Source organism: Crocodylus porosus, unplaced genomic scaffold, assembly GCF_001723895.1.
Source record: "Crocodylus porosus isolate Cpor-Errol unplaced genomic scaffold, CroPor_comp1, whole genome shotgun sequence".
NCBI lineage: Eukaryota > Metazoa > Chordata > Crocodylia > Crocodylidae > Crocodylus > Crocodylus porosus.
In genome coordinates, this window is record NW_017728947.1 from 75,153,429 (window position 1) to 75,172,096 (window position 18,668).

An 18,668-nucleotide genomic window follows, 5' to 3' on the forward strand; every position below is an offset into this window, starting at 1 on the left:
CAGCTGGAGGAAGGCAGTGCACAAGAGCACTTTCCCTGATGTGCTGGTACTGACAACGTCCAGGTTCAGACCCTCACCAGCAGAGCTATGTCTCACTGAGGAGATCAGGATGCAGGACTGGCCACTGCAGACCAGACCAGTTACTCTGTCTGCCTCTCTTACCCATCTCTGAGAGTGATCAGAGGCTTCAGAGGACCATCCAAGAAATTCAGTATGGACAATTTTGTTCACAGGGGAAGATTGTTCTCAACATCGGTCAGTGGTTGCTTTGCTTCTGAAGCAGGAGGATAATATGACTAATCCTCACTGGGGATGGCTCCGTTGCCCTTGTCTGAGCCTTTTTAGACCCTGCTAAGTTCTAGTTGTCATTGACACCTTGCAGTATATGTTACTGCAAACTAATAATCCCTTTAATCAGGAACTGATGCTTCCCCCTACCCACAGCCCTGCACACTCCCTGTTGTGCAGACTCTGAGGGGAGGGGGAGATTCATATGGCCTAGGTTGCCCTACACCAAGTCTTCCCGGTGACCAGCGTAAAGGGGACATTGGGGAATGGACCATGGAGCCCACAGTTTAAGTTCAGATGTGTTACAGTTCCTAGAAAAATGGGGCTGGTAGGTGCCTCAGGACGTCAGCTTATGCAACCCCTGCTTGAAGCAGGTGCATCCCCATCCAAACAATCCCAGACAAATGCTTATCCAACCCACACTTAAAAGCCACCCAATGACAGAGACTGCCCAATCATTCAAGCTAAGCTATTCTAATGTTTAATCACCATCTGGTTAGAAACATGTGAAAACCAGATTTCTTTTCCATACTAACTAGTTGTTGATTCAGTTCCCAGCTCCTGCAGCTCTCCCTTTGCACAGGCTCCTTCAGACTTCTTTCTAGAGCAGCCCAGCACAGAGCTCTTATACTAGGACTGCTGGAGGGTTGCAGTCCTTTGTCCTGTGATGAAGAGGCTGGAATTGCTGTCATCATGGTTATGTGACCGGCCCATCTCTTCTCCCTTCAAGTTCAGCACATGGAGCAGCTAATGTGCCCTGTGGACTTTGTCTGAGAGCAGTAGTTCTCTGAGATGCTAAGCTGACAAACAGATGTCGCATTTGCCCCAGGATAAATAGCATTGTTCAGATACCCATGTCCGTCATCCTGGGATAAATCCTAAAAAAGGTTCTCAGCATAAGAAGTGCTAACAATTTGTCTACCTCTAAATGATTTTCCTGAATCAATGTCTGAATCAATCTTTGAATCAATGTCTGAAAAGTGGCAGTGCATTCAGCCACTCAGTAAACCCTGATTAAGGGTGATGTGCGCACATACCAATCCTGGGATATTTCTGGTCTGGGATGAACACACAACTTGTCCGTGGACAAATGTAGCATCTGTTTCTATCCTAATTTCAACATCTTCCCAGGCTCATCACCTCAGGAGGAAAGTTCAAACACTTCCAGCTTCTCCGGATGTCTCAGGCAGTGGGGACCACTAGGGTTAAACCCTGCCCTGACAGCCTACAACATACTTACAAACATGGGCTATGGAAGTTCTATGGATGTTTTCACTTGGGATTTAATATCTGACCCTTTTCAAGGGTAACATCAGCAAACCTGAACTTGTTCAGAAGAAGACTGTTTCTTTAGCACCCAGTCCCAGTTGGGGCACAGTCAAGACAGCAGGAAGGGCAAAGGCAGGGGTTCAGAGACAAAAGATGGTACATGGCGCAAGTTGGTATGGAGCTGTCCCAGGTGAAGGCTGGCTGTGGAGGAGAATGTCCCGACAGGCATACAAACCCCAGCCATGTGTCTGAAGGACGGGGAAGAGGGTGCAAGGTGCACAGGATTGGGAAGAGGGTCCAAGCATAGGGATCAAGAGCCCCCTTTAATGCTGGTCCCGGACTTGTTCTCAGCAGCCCTGGTTTCATGAAATCCCCCATGTGGCACTCTCCAGGCAAAGCTTTCCTTCCTCTTAGCCCAGTCAGGAACCACTTCTCTAAAAAGGCAGCCTCACACACAGCTGCTTTTCATCTGTAGCTTCTTCACAATATTATTATTCCCTTTACAGCTACTTTCTCCCTTCCTAACTGCCCCACCTGTTGGGAGCAGCAGTTCCCAACCCTTTTTTTCCATGCCCCGATACTGGGACCAGAGTGTGGCAGTGGTGGCTCAGGGGTGGGGGAGCTCCCAGCAGGTGGCACAGCTCATCTTTTCTGTGCAGTGCCGCTGGGATTGCCCCCGCAATCCTCATTTGGGTCGCAACCTGGGGTTGGGAACTGCTGCCTTAGAAGAAAGGAGAAGAATAGCACACCAGCCATTTTTTTAACCTTCATTTCTCCCTCACACACACTTCCCTGCTACATTACCAGGCCTTATGCCTCTTGAACATTTTTCTTTCTGCTTCACACACGTATTAAACACTTTCTTTCCTTTCAGCATCTTTGCCAGTATCAGCTCCAGCTTTGGCAAGTTCCTGTTTAACTGACTGACTGTTTAATCCTCCTCCACTGTCAACACGTATCTTATTTGACAGGTTCCTGAGCCACATCTAACCCAGCCATGCTAGATGTGGCTAGTTTTAACCCAGTTTTAGGGACCATTTAGATTCCCTACCTGCCTTGCACACTGGTGGCTTGTAAGGGCCTCCCCTTTAGTTGTGTCCCCTGGTCACCAGTTTAGTGGCACTCTAACTACTCTTTTCTTTCAGCAAGAAGCAAATCAAAGAGGCCTTCTCCTCTGGCCGAATTCTCCGTTTTCTGGGTCATAAAATTGTCCTCTCTACAGCCTCTCTGCTGACCCTTATTTACCTGCCCTTGTCAGCCAGCAGATGGCAAGATGGTTAAAAGCTGGCAGGAGAATAATACCCTGCAGTTATGAGCTGCTCAGAAGTTGATGCAGGAATGTAGCAGGAGGGGCATCCTAGGGTCACTGTGCTCTCCTCTAGCACCTCTTACTGTGTCCAGTTCATCTACAAAGCACCCTTAATTCTCACCCGCCACGTCTTTGATATAGATATAGATTACAGGGAGGCTACCTCTTTGTCTCCCTGGACACGGTTTTCCTCCTATACATTAGCCCTGTTTCGCTAATAGGTGTTCCTGCACACCCCAGCCTTATGGGCTATGCGTGGCTCCAACCACCCCTTTACCACGCCCCAAGCCTTGCTGATGTACCAGACGTTGTTCAGTCTTATACCCTCTTTGGCGCCCAGGCTCCCCGCAGCCCCTGTCTCGCAACTGCGCCTCTCTGGGCACCCAGGCTCTCCACAGTCATTGTTGTTCTCTGCCTTACTAGGCACTCGGGGTCGGCACACTCCCAGTCCTACGCCTTTCCTGGTGCTCAGGGTCGGCACACTCCTAATGTTGCCTCCTTTGGCTGTCATAGGTCGCTGTCCCTTTCTGGGGCTCCTTGCTGCCCCCCTGCTCTGGGGCTGGGGTTTCCCACGCCACCACGGATCCCCTGTGAGGCTTCCTCCAACCCCTAATAGCCTCACCCAAACCTCTGGTTTAACAGCAAACACAAAACACAAGCCTCTAGGCTATAACATAAATTTTTGTCCCTCGGCTAAACATCACTCGAGCCACCCCCAAGGGTGCTCCATCCCTCATCTGTACCAAACTGCTCGTGTATTCTGGCCCCTTCTCTTTTCTTGCTCCTGCAGAGCTCCTTCCCCTTTGGCTGCCAGCAGGGAGCTGCCTGCCTGGCCTCAGCCTGGGAGTTATATAGGGACTAGGCCCTGCCCCTTCCAGTCAGCTGACTGCTAACGGGTGGGTCCCTGGCTCCCTCCAGTTGCCCTCGCAACCTGCACCTGGACTCCTTCATTACTACTCCACAAGTAGCAGGCACCTCAGTGCCCTGCTACAAGGAACCTCGTACTCCTGACTCCTGGGCAGAGGTCATGTGAAACCAATAGCCAAGGTCGCACTTCTTTTACTTCACACTCCTTTTGTCTTTGCTGAAATTCCCCCTGCCACGTGTTACCACATTACTACCACATTTGCTACAACATAGAGGGCCTTCTCTACCCTTTCCTATGTTACTCCTCTCCTGTATAGATTTTTTTTCTATCCATACTAACCGTATTAATTGGGGGGGGAATTACAGCACTAGATTTTAATCATTCCCACAAGGTCATCGCCCTCACCCTTTCATAAAATACCACTTCCTGTTCATTTGCTGATGCCCAAAGTGCTTTATAACATTGTACATATCAAGGTAGGAATTCCTCTCCTGGGCCCTGGAAAGGGGAACACAGCAATACTACTCAACCTGGAAGCACAGGAAGTCAAGAGGAACCTTATATTCAATGAGAACTGCAGGGAACTCCTCTGACCACTAGGCCCGATGACCGCCCAAGGTCCCTTCCGGCCTTACAATCTGTGAAAGCCCTGGGCTAGCGTCCATTTGCAGTCACTGGTGCTGACTTCTTTTTAAATTTCCCATCCTAGATTCCAGCTTCACAAATCCATTTCTGGTCTCTCCCCTAATTTTCATTTCCAGCTCACATCTTAGTTTACAGCCTCTCAGGCTGGTTTCCAATCTCACTCTCATGGCTGGTCTCAGGGAAATGCTCCCGTTTTCCTGTCCCAGCATCACACTCGCCATAGGATCATTGGAAAGTAGGTCTGGAAGGGACTACATGAGCTCTTCTAGTCCAGCCCCCTGCTCAACTTCCCTGGTTTCCAATTCCCTGCATCCTGGTTTCTGGCTTCCATTCTGTCCAAGCTTTCATTCTCCGCTTCCCCAGCTCAAGCAGTTTGTCTCCCTCCCCCATTTCTTTAACAAGATGTTGTTTTATTGCCCAGCCAGTCCGGAGGGACACAGACAGAGATAGTATTCTTGGCGTTAATGATCAGTGGTGGGTGTTTTTTATTTATTGAGGTAGTTTGTGGCTGAGTGGAGTCTAATTGGGGGGAAAAACATAACATACAATTTATACCAGTCACACTGAACTCTCATTGAGCTGACGGGGGAGAGATGAATTTCAAACAGCCCCAGCTGCTCCTCACTTTGCTGTCAAACCTGGCCCGATAAATTTCACCCTTCACATGTGTAGAATAAGATTTAGTTCAAGTGTCACCTGAAATCCCTCGCAGGCTGGTGCTTAAAAACACCAACCCCAGCAAAGAAGGAAATGAAAACAGTAAAAGGAGATTAAAATGCAGAAGCTGGGGGGCTGTAAAACCCACACAGAGGAGCTCTCCTGCCTGTCTGTGATTTAGGGGCTGTTCTCAACCACTAGCACGCTTAATTCACATTCATCCACATTTGTCATGCTACTCCAAGCAGCCAGACTCAGTGCCGCAACTGAGAGATAAGAGTCTGTTGATGCAGCACGTGGGACCAGACTCCACCATGCCACAAGGGGCTGATTCCTCCTACCTGTTAATGCTACCTACACAGCATAGGACTCCTCAGGAGGGGCTGATCCATTCTGCCTACTGGTGCAGCACGTGGCAACAGGCTTGCTCCCTGCCAGAGGAGCTGGTCCATGCTGCCTGATAATGAAGAACATGGCATCTACCTCACCACGTGCTGCTCAAGTGGATTATAGAACAGAATTTGTCAAACTGCAGGCAATCCAGGGGTGGATTCAGTCTCTAGAAGGGACAAACGACTAGGCCACATTTTGAAATAGTGCTGCCACCACTAGGCATCTCCAACATCCTCTTCTTGCCAATATCTCAGAACCAGTACTCCAGGCTTATCCTCTTTGAACTCTTAGCCAACTTCAACACAGTCAACCATGCTCTTCTTGAACTTTTGTCCTTGGCTTGCTAGCTTCCATTTTCTCCTGGGCCGCCTCTTATATCTCTGATTGTTACTTCACTGTCCCTTCAGAAAATCATCTTCATACCCCCTTTATCAATCCCTTGGGGTACCACATGGCTACTTCTTCAGTTCTCCTCTCTACAGGTTATTTTTGAATAATCTCATCTTCAAACACAAGTTCAGTTATAATCTCTGTGTTGATAACTGACACAGGCACAGCTCCAGATCTTCCTTCTCTCCAAATTAAAATCTTGGCCTGTTTCTCCTCAGAGATGCTCAGATATCACTCAAGTTCAATACAGCTAAAGCAGAGCTCTGAATCTTCCTATCCAGGCCCACCTGCTACCTTCTTTCTTGAGCTCTGTAGACAATCTTACCACTTAAGCCTGAGTGCCACCTTAGACGAAGCCTGGGTGAGAGGGCCTGGAGAAAGGCCTGAGTCAAATGTTTTCAAATTAATTTTGTATAAAGTCTCTGAGATATGATATTGCCTATCTATTGATCCAACTAAAGATCTCACCCAGGCTCTCCTTTTTCTTTCCTGTGTCTTGACTACTGTGACATCCTGTACTCTGACCTTAACAATGCAATCTTGTCCCACCCATATCTATTCTGAATGCTGCTGCAAATACCTTCTTCTTAGCCTATCACTTTGTCCCTGTCTCATTGCACTGTGCACTTCAAGGATTTCCTGAGAAGATGGGGCATTGCACAGAAAACTGCAAGGATAAACTCTTGTACAGTAGTGCTCATGACAAACCCATGGTTCTCAAAACTTGGAATCCCATCCAGCAGGATCATTAAGGTGATGGCAGTGCTAGACAACATAATTCAAATATCTCTGGAATAAGGTGATCCACAAAAGAATGTCACTTGGTAACTGAGCATCAGTCTGTATAATAAAATCCATCAATAGGTGAACTAATTAGCAAGGGTATTCTGGAATTATTTGTGCTATAACTGATATATAGGTCAAAGCAAAGCAATTAGAGAGATGGACTTTGACTTGATAAAGAACAGTGGGGATTTACAGACATCATAGCAACTGTTTGTATTAATGAAAATGTTAACAATAGTGAAAGGACCAAAATGTCTCCAACATATCAGAGCACAAAGACATGCATTGTAAACAAATGGCAGTGACCAATGTGCTTGAAATGGAGGTGGAGACCATTGATCACTGTAATAGAACTAAATGAGTTAAGTGAAATACTGTAAATATCTTTTTTTTTAAAAGCTTGAGATGCTGAATGGTACATCATGTAGCAGTTTATTAAGATGTTATAAATTAGTTTGTTCCTCAGGGGAGACTGATATTGTTTTTAGATTTTTTGTGTGCGTGTAAAAATATATGTCTCTCTCTATATAAGGTTATATATATCTACACTCTACCTATTACACCAACATAAGGTTTTAACTGTTCCTGTTACAGAAATCCGCACCCAGTGCAAAGGCCCAGTGGCCACCTGAACCTGTTACAATATCCGCAAACGTGCCCAACACACACAACACAAACTAAATCCATGCTGGTCCCTCTGCCCAGCCCTTCCTTCCTTTCCATCCTTGCCCCGCTTCTGGGGTCACATGCTCAGTTGAAGTGCCCTCTCCGTTGTTGTTGCTCCACCTTCTGCTGGAGGCCCCGCTGCTGCTGTCCTCTGTTCCGCTTGTCTGTTCCTCTTCTCCGCTGCCTTCGCTCCCTTCTTCACTTGGGGGGGGGAGGGGGATGATCCTGTGCCACATGTCCCTGTGCCAGGTGACGTTTGCTGCTTATTCTCCATTCTCTGCTGCTGATTTGTGGTAGCAGGTCCAGAGTTCGCTCAGCACCATTTTCACACATCCCACTACCTCTATGTCTGTTTGGCTGTACAGCAGGAGGTTCCTGGCTTTCCACAGAGTGCTCCTGATGCAGGATGCAAACTGGTCAAAACAGGGCAATGGGCTCCCCTGAAGTTTGACGAGGTGCCCGTACAGCGCCACTTCACTGGTTAGTCAGCTGACGCTGGTCACCACTTTGCAGAACTGTTTTTCCATACCTCCTTGGCACAGGTGCAGAGCCAGAGGAGATGCTCAATTGTCTCAGTGGCCCCGTGGCAATTGGCCATGGGCAGCTGGGTCTCCCCAGCTGCCCCTCTCTGTATCTCCGGGCCCTCACTGGTAGAGCGTGGTGGGTTATGAGCCTGTTCAGGTCCCTGTGATCTTTGCGCAGCTCCTTGTGGTGGATGCACACCCACACCGCCTGGCATGCATCACCCAGGAACAGGTCCACAGGCGATGCGATGCCCCTTAGTCTCGCCATCTTTTGGATCTTCCTGTGGTTCTCATGGTCACTGGACCCATATTCTGCAGACTGTACACTCTGCAGCATTGGTTCAGGCTCTCATAGAAGCACAGTGCTCTCATGATCTGCGGTCTGTGGTTGGTTGGGGTGAATACCCCCCCAGTGTCTTAGGATGTGCCCTGCAAAGTACCTCACGAGGCAAGCAGTTTTGGCTTCTGCGTCTGTCACCAGTTTGCAGATCATACTCGCATATGTGGCCCATAGGACCAGGAGGATGCCTGGCATGCCCCTGCCCCTGGCCCTCTTGTACAGGGTCTTCTGGGCAACCTTTTCCCATCTGGAGCCCCAGAAGAAAATGCACACAGCCCTCTGGATCCTGTGGGCGACATGCTCGGAAGTGGGGAAGACCAGTGCGGTGTACAAAAGCACCGGTAACAACACTGCCTTCACGAGCATGAGTTAATAACTAATAATGGCTTGCAACCTATGAATGACACCTTTCAGCAATTCTTATTATACAAAGCAGCAGCTCTGCTATAGTTAAGGTTAAGAATTGTTGACTATTTAAAACATTAACATTTTAAGGGATCTAAATCTAGATGGTGATTCAAATAGTCTGAAATCTGCCATGTGTCATGGGCAGAAATTTGAGATAATCTGAACAAGAGCTCTGTGAGATTCAACTGCTGTAAAACATATCAGCTATTTACAAAACTATTCAGTTCTTATAAGGTTTTTTTTTGAGGGAGAGTAAAGATGAAGCTATGTTTCTTATCTTTCCTGAACTGATCTCAGCCACTTGGGTATACATGAAAGGAAGGTTAAAAGCCACTACTGGGCATCATTAACCACCACAGATGATGTTTTGAAGGATTTAACTGATGTATTAGTTCAGACATACTGCATCAGCAGGCCTCTTCTAAGCACAGGCAGATAGGTTAATCAGTACAATTAACAAAAATACTAGCAAACTGCCCATCAAGAATGACGTGGGCAGGGGAAGGGGGGGCAGGGACAGAGCCCTGCATCTGGCCCCATGCCCCGTCTGCCCCCTCTGCCTCTCCAGGTCCGGCGCTGCTCTACTGCCCCCGGCCGGGTCCAGCCCCATTCCATCCCCCCGACTCCACGTCCGCCTGGCCTGGGTCTGCCTCCCTCTCTGCCCGCTGGCTGTTGTTTGGGGGCCCCCTTTCTGCTCCCCTCCCTCCCCGCCACCCAGCCCTGACAACAGCTGCCACCGTGACCCTCCTTTACCTTCCCCTGTCCCACTCTCCTCCCTCCCTGCCCACTGCCTCCCCATCCCTGCCAGCGGTTCTGGGGGAAGTCAAGGCCAAGCGGCAGGGGGGGCACCACCACCATGCTCCCCCCGCTTCGCCCTCAGGCATGGAGGCATAGGGAGGCCCTACAGCTCAGGTGGCCAGGGCTTGTTCGGCTCTGCCACAAACTTCCCCGGCAGCAGCTGAAACTTGGGCCCACGCAGTCAATCACCGCCCACCCTCTTGGTAGTGTATGCGCAGTTGCCCAAAAGTGTTACAGACACACACACACAGCCTTTTATTATATTAGAATTATTTAAATTAAAAAACCAGCCCTTAATGGATTCATACCATCTATGCATAATACGGTTGGAAACTGCAGTATGACAGACAGTGATTTATTAGAAGCATCAGCTCAGAGATGCTTACAGAGAAGTACAAAAATGTAAATTCCACCATCAAACTATGTTCTCAGTCTAGTGACTATTAACTTAAAAGCCATTTCAAAAGAACTCTACCTGAGCAGGGAAGAACAGAAGAAATAGGAACACAGGGTTGAAAGGGAGCTTGTGGGTCACTGTGTCCAGGCAACTGCATCTTAACATTTATTTCCATAAACTGATTAAGCTCAGTCATTGATGTAGTTCATGACTATTGGGAAGCTAGTCCAGAACCTTACTCCCACATGGATTTGAACTCTTCTCTCACGTGGGAGTAGTCCCTGCTTCTTAGAGTACAGGTTCAGTAATAGCTTTGGTGCACAGTGCCTACATTCCTGTAAGGCATTTGACTTGGTGCTACCTGACACTTTGATTAAGAAATGGAAGTGATTCAAAATTAACATAACACGCATATGTAATCAAACAAAATCTGAACAATCAACAGACTTCAAAATGTAATGGGAAATCATTACTGAGTGAAGGTGTTTCCAGCAATTAAAGGCAATTTTTAACTCAAATTTTTGGTGGTTTTTTTTTAAATTAATGATCTGGAAAAAACTAAATCATATTACAAAGTTTGCAACTGACATAAGGATTTGGAGGCATGGTAAATAATGAGGGTGACACCACCAGCACAGAGAAATCTGGGCTGCTGAGTAGCCTAAGTGTCAGCAAACAATGTACCTATTAGTTCTGCCACATGCAAAATCATATCTCTAGGAACAAATATATATCTAGGCACTAATTTCAAGATGGGGGGCTTGCTTCTGCAAAGCAGGGACCCTGAAAATGAAATGGCTTAGCTTGAGCTCCTGAAATCAAAAGCTTTGCCTAGAAATCTGAGCTTCCAGTTAGAAAGCAACCACCTGGAGATCTCCCATTGATACACAGGAATCTCAAAGGGACACATTTGACATTTGCCTGGGCGTGGAAGGGAAGAGACAGCATTTCTAGAGCTGATGAGCAATCAGCTGCTTCTGATTGGTCACAGCAGTTGGTTACATGATTGTGTAGCAGGGGAATGGCAACATTTATTTTGCTTGGGGTGGCAAACTCGTTAGGGCCAGCCTGGAGTCTGCATTTAAGTACACAGGGAAAAGGAATTGGATAATGAGTCCTTCAGTCTAGCAGACAATGTGATAACAAGATCTAATAACTAGAAATATAAAGCTTGACAAATTCACACTAGAACCAACATTTTTTTTTTAAACAATGAAAGTAATTGACCAGGAGAACCACTTGCTGAGGTTGATGGTGGCATCTCAGGCACAGGTAATTTTAAATGCAAATTGGATGTTTATGCCAATAGACATGCTCTTATTCAAAGAGGAATGAATGCATGGTGCCTGTGTTAGCCAGGGCTGAGGCTGTAGTGCAGACCCAGTGGCCCAGTGACTGGACTTAGACATACACTCACTAACCACATGGCTGCCTTCTGGAGTCATAATCTATGAGTCTGTAAACTGTGACTGATATTATTGTACCAAAGGGAACAGAAGGAAACAGTGCAGGTGTTTTTGCTGGGGGAGGAAAAAAACCCTACCAAGATGCTCTACAGCCAGTGCCATGCATATTTACCTCTCCTTCCCATTTGGATTCTAGTTTGGTTTCTGTAGTTTATGCAGGGATGGTAAAGGCTCCAGGCTGTTGAGACTGTGAACAGAGAATGGTGAATGAAATGCAGAGGTCATTGTGCCTTTTAGAGGGGCTGCTATTCACAGGCTCCTGCATTAAGATTCCCTCAGTCTGAGCAGCTACAGTGTTCTTCGTGTTATCATTTCTGACACACAGCAAATAAATAAAAATGAATTATGCTCTGAGCATCTTTCCCTGCCTGATTCCTTTTGGCATCAGTGGCCCATGGAGTGGGGGGCAGTGGGCACCCCATCATGTGCTAATTCTCCACGGTGCTCAGTCTGTGACAGGTGTCAGCTTAGATTAATGTTCAGCCATCACCACTTTCTACCTCCTTGGCCCAGTCTCTGCAGCAGCCCCAACAGAAAGAGGGAGGGGTAGAGAGATGGGAGACAGCCTGGAACATAATTTTGCAGTGTTGTGGTCTTCTCACCAATTCAGCTGAGGTTTCTAATGGAGAAATGGCTCCATGACATGGAGACCTACTCTAGCCTGTATTTCTCCATGCACCTGGGATTATGGGAAATAAGTGCAGGTTAGGTAAAGCACAGAAAGGACCAGAGTACTTCAGCTACCACCACAAACTCAACCAAACTGCCGCAGAGCCTTTTCCACAGCCAGCAGGGACGCAGTAGCTTGGCAGAACCAACAAGGAGGCTGCTGGCAGCAAGTTCCTAAGTCCCAGGAGGGAATGATTGAAAAGTCCAAGCTGTAGCATTAAACCAAAGAAATCTAGGGCTAGAGGAATCGCTCTGCCATTCTGCTGTCACTGTGAGGGTGAACAGCTAACAGCAAGCCCCTGGCATCAGCCTTCATTTCCCTTTCTTTCAATGTCAAGAGTTCTTCCTTTTCTCTGGGTCAGTGATAACTGTGATGGCAGTACCCACACCTCTGCAAACTAAAGGAGCATGAACCCAGTATTGCTACCTCCTAATATTCAAACATCCTGTGGTAGGCCCCCAGAATCATGAGATTAAAGACAAATGCTGCCTTTGGGGATCTGCTTAGGCCCCTTCTTGTTTCTGAACCTTCAGAGAGCCCTGGGGTCATGTTCTCAAGCCTAGCTCCATAACTATGAGGAATATGAGCCTGCTTTCTACCTGGAAGCTGAGGTCTCCATGCAACGCTTTTGCTTTTAGGAGCTGGGGCTAACTCCAGATATTATGCAAGTAATGCAAAGGTCATGAGAATTGATGTCTGTGGACCTGGCCTCTATGTATTAACACTGGCCCTAGTTGTGCACATCCTGGTAGTGTCCTAAGGTGTCCCCACTGCACAGCTGTTTCACATGGGAGGATTTTTTAAAAGGCCACTGGAAGCGGAGTTGTCTACCTTGCTGGTTGTAGGATCAAGTTGCTGCTGGGTTTCAGGTTTGCCTCCAGGAAGAAGGTCCCAGCCCATGAGGTCTCTGTGTGGTGGGTAACCTGGGTTCCTCCTGATGCTCACCAGGTTACCCAAGCAGCCCTTCTCCCAACCTTTTGCAGCTCTGCAAGCTACAAAGTCATTGCTCCCGCATGAGAGACTAGTGAGGTTTGGGCATCTTCCTGCTTTGCCTTGTAGAAACTGCTTAGCTCAAGTCTGCCAGCTTAGCCCTTCCTGCTGTGCTCTTGTACACATTAGTGTAGAGATCTTTATACAGGGAGATCATGGCACACATCTCCTGGGAGAGGAGTGATAATGAGTCTCCTGGTTTTTACAGTTGCTGATGCCTGAATGATCACCCTTAATTGGCTTCTCTGTCTGTAAATCCTCTTTCTCCAGTCCCTGGAGAGACAGCAGTGCCAGAGGCTGAGCTTCCCTGGTCACTCCCACCTGCAGGCTCTTTGTGGGAAGGAAGAGGGAAGCTGGATATGTTTCTGAAACCTGCTTTTTTTGGCTACAAGAATAGAAAATTCACTCTGTTACAGATAATTAGATATTTCCTCTGTGGGTTGCTGTGAAGGGAAATATTGATTGTAGTGTCAAGGTAAGAGAAAGAGCTCCTTTTGTTTTATTTCTCTGAAGCTCTTTTTCCTCGCTTGGCTTCTAAAATGTAGGCAGCAGGTTTACTGAAGTCCTGTATGCCAACTCTGCAGCCCTAGAAACTGGCACAGGAAGCAAGGGGAAGTCTCCATTTTTATACAAAAAAATTGTAGGGGTTAGGGTCACAAGCCAGCAGGCCAGAGGGAGGGAATAGGCAAAAAGTAAAGCGATATCAACACTGTAGTAACATACACTCAGCACCTTTAAATTCCCCCTCCTCCCCAACCTCTGGAGGTGTCCCCAAAGAAGACTTTAGTCCTAAGGGCTAGGGACAGACACTACAAATAAACTGGTTTCAGTGATCAGAAACTAGTTGAAACCTGTAACAGAACAAGCATTTGGTGCACATAAACCAGTTTCAAAATGGCCCAAACCAGTTTGAGATAAACATGGTTGAATGCAGTGTCAGACTTAATTGATTGAGCTCAAACTGGTTCATGCAATGTCTGTCCCAGACCCCTTCCTGGTTTAAGTTAAACCAGAGTCTCCCAGCATGCTCTCTGATATGGGTTTTCTGCTCCAGCCCAGCAGAGCTGGCCCCTGCCCCTCTGCTTCCCAGCCAAAGCAGGGACAGGTAGGGGTGGGGGCCTGGCCAAACACTGGCCCCAAAATGCAGCAGGGAAGAAGTCTATTTTTTACCTCCCTCTCCTGTGCCACCAGCATGGGCCTGCACTTCTTCATGCTGGCTGCTCCAGTGGCAGGGGCATGGCCAGCCACAGCAGTAGCCTTGGCTGATTTGGCCAGGGAGGGGTTTAATTCACCCCTTCCTGTTCCACCAGCAGGCATCTGAGCTGGGTCTGCTGGGGCTTCCCCCTTGCTGCTGCAGTGACAGGGCCAGGTGTGACCAGGCACTATCTAGCATGGCCCCTGAGGAAGAGGGGGCAGGGAGAGGGGGTTATTCTCCCCTCTGTGCCTGGGGAACCACAGCCGGATCTGCCTGCTCTGACTGCTGCCAGGCAGGTAGAGCTGCAGTGGACTGTGCATGGCAGCACTGGGGCTCGGAGGGGGCCAGAGCCCTCCAAGCTACCGCTGCTGCTGCGTGGTCCACAGCAGCTTTTCCTGACCCGCAGCATGGCCCCCTCCAGGAAACCATTACAGGCGCTGCTGCCCCCATTATGGTTGCTCCCCCCTCACCACTCCCGTGGCTGGGCAGGGGCAGGGCCCAATGCTGGCTGCCAGGGCCCCTTAGGCGGAGGGCAGGGAAGGGAGTTATTCCCACCTCTGCCTCTGGAGGACCACAGTGGGGTCTACCTACCACCGCTGCTTGCTCTGTGCCCAAGGCAAGCAGCAGAATAAGCCCCCTCCTGCCCCCTCCAATGTCTGGTGGAGGGGGGTTATTCTGCTGCTTGCCTCAAGCAGGGAGCAAGCGGCAGCAGTCAGGGTGGGCAGACCCCGCAGAGGGGGAATAACACCCACTCCCTGCCCCCTTGGCCTCAGGGGGCCACGTCAGCTGGCATCTGGCCATACCTGACCCCGATACTGCAGCAGTGACTGAGGAGTGCCCAGCGGACCCAGCTCAGGTTCCTGTCTGTGGAACAGGGAGAGGGGAACTAAACCCCTCCCTGGCCATTTTAGTCAAGGCTACTGCCTGAGCTGGCCATATGCCTCCCACCCCTCCCCAGCACAGCTTCCCTGCAGTCAAGGGCATGCTTTAGCACCCCCACCCCCAGCACCTGGCCTGAGTAACTGCAAGCCTATGCCTGCATTCCCTCAGTCCAGAGGGAACGTCTGTACAGTTGCAAATTGGTTCAACCTAGGCAAGTTGGACTAGGTTTTGAATGTCTGTCCCTAGCCAAGAGCACTTAAACAACAGCCTGCAGCTGCCCCCAAATCTAAGTCCAGCTTCTTCCATCCACAGTTCTGACTGACCAAGCCAGTGAGATCACCAGCTCTGCTCTGCACTCCTCTGTCTAGGGCTGATCAGGTTCCAGTGCCTGCTGTTCGCTCTTCCCCTTACTCCAGACTCAAGCTTCCTTTCCTTTTTCTCTTGCCTGCCAAGACCTGGGCTTTCTGGGAGTTGCAGTCCACACTAATAGACATCACACCTCTGAAGACTGCCCCTGCTTCCATTTGCTATTGCACACATTACATTCACCTTACACCTATTCTGACTGAAGGGGTCTTTTTCCTTGCTGGCACAGGGAGGTGGGGAAGAGCACACTGGCTCAGGGTCTAGGAAATGTTTTTTTCTCTTTTAGAGGACTTGTTTCCTTCCTCAGCCAAGAAAGGTGCCTGGGTGCTTTAGGGTACCAGGATATATTAGCAGGTATGAACTTGCACGTCAGGTGCTCAGGACTGGGTTGGCAGAGCAGTCAGGAACTGATGGGGGCTGTGCTGACAGTCTGGAGGAGTCTGTGAAGGAAGCAAGAGATTAAACATAAAATAGGAGAAATAAAGTGCCATCTAGCTTCCAGGGAGTAGAAGGCAGAGGAAGGGAGGGACCAGAAGGAATGGGAACAGAAAGGGTGCTTGTGGGAATATTAATGAGAACTTATATGAGCCCCCCATAAATCATGGCTGTGCAGTAACCACACTGTAAAACTGATAGCGTAGAGACAGGAGTAGCAGCTAAAGTGGGTCCATACCTGGGACCTAGGCAGAGCCTATGGGTCAGGCTGTACTCACTCAAGAAACAAGCACAAGGGTGGAATGGGCATGAAGGTAGGCCAAAACTAGAAGATATCTCACAACATAATGCTCTGCTAGGGGCGTGCCTGATCGGCATGATCCCTACTTTCCCAAGGGCTTGGAGATATCAATGGCCTGACTTTCAGACCTGCTGAATACTCAAAGCTCCAGTTGAGGTCACTGGGCAGAGATGTAACAATGCAGCTGCCATCCAGGACAGCTGCAACACATGGCAGCAACCCTGATTTCTGACTGCTGCCGTGCTGCCAGTGTGGTCATGCAGTGGTGGTGGCAGCTGGTTTTTTCCCTTCTCCTACCCCCAGAAAGTTAGTGCCCAGGTTCGCTGACCTGGTCATCTCACCCTAGTTACACTCCTGTCACCAGAAACTGCAGGCGTATAGCAACTCTGACACTGGCCCTTGAGTTTTTTGCTTCTTGGTCTTCTACATTAGACCTAAAAGGGCCACCAGGTAGGCACAGCATGGGAGACACTGGGTCACAGCAAGGGAAGAGAAAGCTCTAGGCTGCACCTGGGGGATTAATACCCTCAGTTTAGCTCTGCCAGTTTGTCTGTAGGAAATAATTCCCTCCTGTTGTTTCTTTGTACAGTACCAACCCTGCCCAGGATACTTTACAGACATATCTGAGGTATACCAGGCCCTATAGAACTTACTACTGAAGCAAACGGACATGGAAAGGACCACCGTGAAGAAGCCAGGCCAGAGCACTGACCTTTACAATGCATGGAACTGTTGAATTATTTCATGGAGAAAGCCGAGGTCTTTTAATGTGCTGAGCTGTCCTGCATAGCAATAGAAATAAAGGGCTTAATTAGCCAAAATGATGCAACTCCAGCTGTGTGTAAGAGAAGACCCTAGGCCTGAAGGGAGGAAGAGTCAATAATTTTGCTACAACATAGGAGGAAATGGAACAGAAATACCTGCTACCTCCCATCCTCCCCCTAGAGTGGGCCACAAGCCAATTCATCTCTCTCATGCTTAGGGGTGGGAGAAAGAGACCTTTTTTGTTCCTTTATACATAGGAAGCAGAGATTGAGGGATCAGGTGTATGGAAGGAGGAAGGGGTATGACAAAAGAGTGGAGGCTGTTGGACAAGTGTGTAAGATAATGGAGCAAAGACTAATGGGTTGCAACATAGAAGGAGAGTGTGGGAACAAAGGTTGTGGGTGGGTTGCATAGGAGGAGGCAATGGAGGTTGTGTTGTGGGGGGGGGAAATGGAGCAAGGGGACATTAGTGCATGGGTGCCATGGCTGAAAGGGTCAGAGGTTGAGCAGGCTGAGGGGTGAGGTTGGGTAGATGCAGAAAGTAAGCACTAGGGTGGGAGAAGGGAGCAGAGGTTGAAAGTGTGCATAATGGAGCTTGGGTGCTAGGGTGCTGTTTTAAATGAAGAGCCGCAGCCAATTGGGGGGTTGAGGGAGGGCTGTCTTGGAACCAGCTGGAAGATAGATTTATGTAATCCAAAGAGAAACCCAGCCAGGAGAGCAGAGATTTAACCCTAACAGCTGCGTGCTGGGCAGGAGGAGGGTGAGGAGGGAGTGGAGGTTGAGAGTGAGAGGAGGGAGTGGATGTAGGGATGAAAAGACTAGGATCAGAGAGCAGAGGAAACAGTGAAGGTGGTTATGGGCAGGGATGGATGGAGACAGTCCATTCCTTTCAGGGTTTCTATATGAAAAGCTTTTTCAGCCTGAGCAAACTCTTGGCCATCTAACCAGGCTTGTGTTTTTGCCTCTTTACTTCCCTTCCTTTTGCTCCAGGGGATGCAGCAGATGCTGGGAGTGTATAATAAGTTATTCTGAGGCAGCCTCCATGCTGGTGCTATGGATTTCAATTTCCACATGTTTCCCTTTAGGCTGTTTCTAACTAATTTCCTCATTTCCATGATGTCCCCCCTGGGGATGCTCTCACGCTGCCCTCCCTCCCATGAGCATCAGAGACGCAGAGTATTAGCAGCAAGCACTTTTTAATTTTGTCAGCCCCTTTTCCTGAGTTTTTCTTCATGTATCTTGAATTTAAAAAGACGAGAGAGAGGTTTTGACTGACTATGTTTTGTACAGTGTATGTGCCCTGTATTCCAGAGTTATCTGCAGTAATTAAAGAACCAGTAACTTTACTGCAGGCATATACAACCTATACCACTGACTTTACTGCTGGCATTTGAAAGCAAATTTGGGCCCTCATGGTTCTGGTGGAGCCCAAACCTGTTACAAAAAAGACCCTCATAAAAGAGGCTAACATGAGAGCTGTGTTTGCTGATCATTGCTGTAGAGAGCACTGGAGCGCCCAGACTAGGCTGTCCCAGCATATCACCCCACAGAAGTTGGCATTAGAGCCAGAAATTTCCCAGCACTGGGAGGTGAGGAGCAGGAGCCAGAGGGGCTTTTGTTTCATAGTTTCATAGTTTGTAGGGTCGGAAGGGACCTGAGCAGATCAAGTCTGACCCCCTGCCATGGCAGGAAAGAGTACTGGGGTCAAACAACCCCAGTAAGGTGATTGTCTAGCCTTGTCTTAAAGATGCCCAGGGTAGGAGCCAGCACCACTTTACTTGGAAGTTGGTTCCAGATCCTAGCCGCCCTGACCGTGATCCTAGCGCCTCCTGATGTCTAATCTGAATTTACCCTCTGCCA